The following is a 3,009-nucleotide window of genomic DNA, read 5'->3' on the forward strand; positions in this document are numbered from 1 at the left end:
TTAATTATATTTTTCTAATATTATTCTTCTCATTATATTCTATAGAATAAATAATCTATAGAAGATCCAAATATTTTATTTAATTAAAAATAAATATTTTAAATATATAAATTTTTTTTTGGCTTTCTCATAAATGAGATGCCTTACAAAAAATGAGTGAGTAATATACTTATTATACTACAGAGCACACACATCTAGATTGAACTGAAACTCTAAAGTCCATGAAGTCAACATCTCTTGATTCACCAAATTAACATGTTGAATGCCATGAAATTCGCTGAATGGATGAGTTCAAGGAATTATAAATTATTATTAACAATAAAAAATGACAAAGAACTGAATAAAATACTCGAGTTTAAACCTGTGACTTCGGCGGCCCACGCGTGTACCACTGGTTGAACAGAATTGAACACCGCCTCAATGAAATTATTTATTGAACAGCTTTTTCAATTACTTAATTAGTGTTTAATTTAATAAAGAGAATCGGATAAGGATAAGATCTTGTGGTGGCATTGTTTGCGAATTACGATCAGACTTTTCAACTCTCATCGGAATATCAATGACGTGAAGCAATCACCCAACTGCTGTGGTTTCGTCAAATACGATTCAATTATATATTCTCAAGGATAGATAAAAGGTTTTATATTTTGAACAAAGGAAAGTGTATAAATTAACAACATACAAAAGTCGATTCGCAATACATGCACTACAAAATTAATAAATGTACATATATTAAGATAGGAGTTTGAGAGACAAATTTAACAATGACGATGACAATTTAAAGTGTACACCTTAATCTAAATCAAGTAATCAATAATGAATGACACAAGTAACCCAATTGAACTAAAGACACAATATTTAAATGTTAAAGCAGCGATACCATTTTAGATTACGGTAGAAAATTAAAGTGTTGATATTATAATTCCTTTTTTCATTTCAAATTAGATAAATTAAGAATTAAATGGTAAATTTACTTCAAACTTTTTTTTCCAGATACACCTGATATTTTTAATTTTTTGTTGGAATAATGTTGCCCTCATTCTTTCAAAAAATGGAAAAAAAAAATGCAATGTTGCCCCAACATTACCTCAAACTAATGTACCACCATTAAAATTAAACTTAAATTTGAGAACAAACACACTCCTATGTGGCAAGTTAAGAATGCTGCGTGGAACTAGCATGTGGCAACATTATCGTCTTCATCTTTTTCTTCTTCCTCCTTTCTGTTCTCTCTTGTCATCCACAGCTAGCCATTCAAAATATAATTGATGATTCTCTACTTTTACCTTTCTCTTAATATCGTTGCTAACTTCTGATGACAAAGTTGCTACAAACATCTTTCCATCAATATGATCAAAAAGATTTGATCAATAATAAATACCGAGCTAGATGTGTGCAGTCATGCGAGATTAATTTTGATTGGGTTTTTGTCATGAGCGCATTAGTTAGCTAGCTTCTCTGCACATTTAACTTTTGTGCCCAGTGTGTTCCAACACAAAACTATATTTCTAAAAGCAAATAATTCATTTAACATTATTGAAATTTATTTTAACTTACACCCTACCAAAGTCATGGTCTAATCTTATGCATCGAAACTAAAATGATCGTATGAATTGGTGGTTGTTCACGCTAAGTAAATTTGCAATGTCCACATTTATTTTTCAAATTACGAAGAGAAAACAATATATGCGAGTTGAAATGAAAGCACAAGAGGATAATTCATATAATGATTTCCTTTATAAAGGAAAACATCTGTGTAGTTTTATTGTTAACTAATTAAGTTTGTAATTTATACACTACACTTATTCATTAACAGGATGCATGAAGCATGCACTTGGTCATGATCATGCCTTCTGGAACTTAACTTTGTAAGGAGCATCGGTGAGTGCGACACGGCTGTTGCCTTTCTCATCCACAAACACTCCAACATTTTGCACAAATGCTTGCAATATTTGCACACACTTGGGCAATAAACAAGCTTATAATCGCCTCCATACTTTTCAATCTTGAACCAATTGTTGATAGTTTTCCCTCCTGGGTTCCCCACGATGCCACCAGTTGTCACGAACCATTGCTTTGATGAATAATCAAAGTGATCAAGCTTCCACACTGTGGACTGAGGACACTTCTTATAGCCAGAAAACTGAATGTTTAGATCAGTAGAGACACGAATCACGCCTTTCTTAGGGTCAACCGGTGTAAACTTGACAGGCAAGGCACGATATTGGCCAACCACGACCACGTCAAGTGGGCAATGTTGGTCGATGCCGGCGAGTGAAAACCCAGCGTCGTGACTCCAGCATCGGCCGTGAGGCGCCGGAGCACATTTCATAATGGGAGTAGTAGGAAGAATGTAGTACTTGGAACCAGCTCGGAGAATCTTTCCAGATGTGTCAACCACTTGCCCAGAACGAGCACCATCATCATCATCATCATGAGCTACTACGAAAATGCTTAAGCTCAGGGCATAGAGGAGCACAAATGCTAAGATTGCGGTTTTCATTGCTATGTATGCTTTCTGATTTCAAGTTGGGTTTGTGTTTTAATGTGGATACTGATTGTGGAAATGAAGGAATAGGTGACTTTATAGTTCTTCTTGGGTTCTAATCTGTGGACTATTGGTGAATATTGCAATGTCACATGGAAACTAATAATTCCATGCAATGGGCATATGATTAATGTATTTCAAATCACAGCTCATCCATTATTTTATTTTATTTTTTCCTCGCAACCTCCAGTGCACTGATTCAGATCAAAAGTATAACTTCACACAGTTTTAAAAAGGTGATTAATTATAATAATTATATCCGAATTAAAAAAAAGTTAGACTAAAGTATCTTGTAATTAATGAAACAAATTTGTCTATTGAAAATAAATATTGACTTTATGAGAAACAATTTTAAAAAAAAGTGACAAATGTTTTTTGAAATTTGTCGTTTTACTTATAAATAAAAACAAAGGCACAAATGCATGGTAGTAGCATTAATGTTTGAATTTACCGATCTATCC

General features: G+C 33.2%; 1 pseudogene; it reads right to left on the reverse strand.

The window, feature by feature from the left end:
- Positions 1-1,718: 1,718 nt before the first annotated feature.
- Positions 1,719-2,567, reverse strand: LOC129304985 (kunitz trypsin inhibitor 5-like; annotated as a pseudogene).
- Between the last annotated feature and the right edge of the window lie 442 nt (positions 2,568-3,009).

This window comes from Prosopis cineraria, unplaced genomic scaffold, assembly GCF_029017545.1.
Source record: "Prosopis cineraria cultivar Desert tree isolate PC_DT_omini unplaced genomic scaffold, ASM2901754v1 PC3, whole genome shotgun sequence".
In the NCBI taxonomy this organism is placed as follows: Eukaryota; Viridiplantae; Streptophyta; class Magnoliopsida; order Fabales; family Fabaceae; genus Prosopis; species Prosopis cineraria.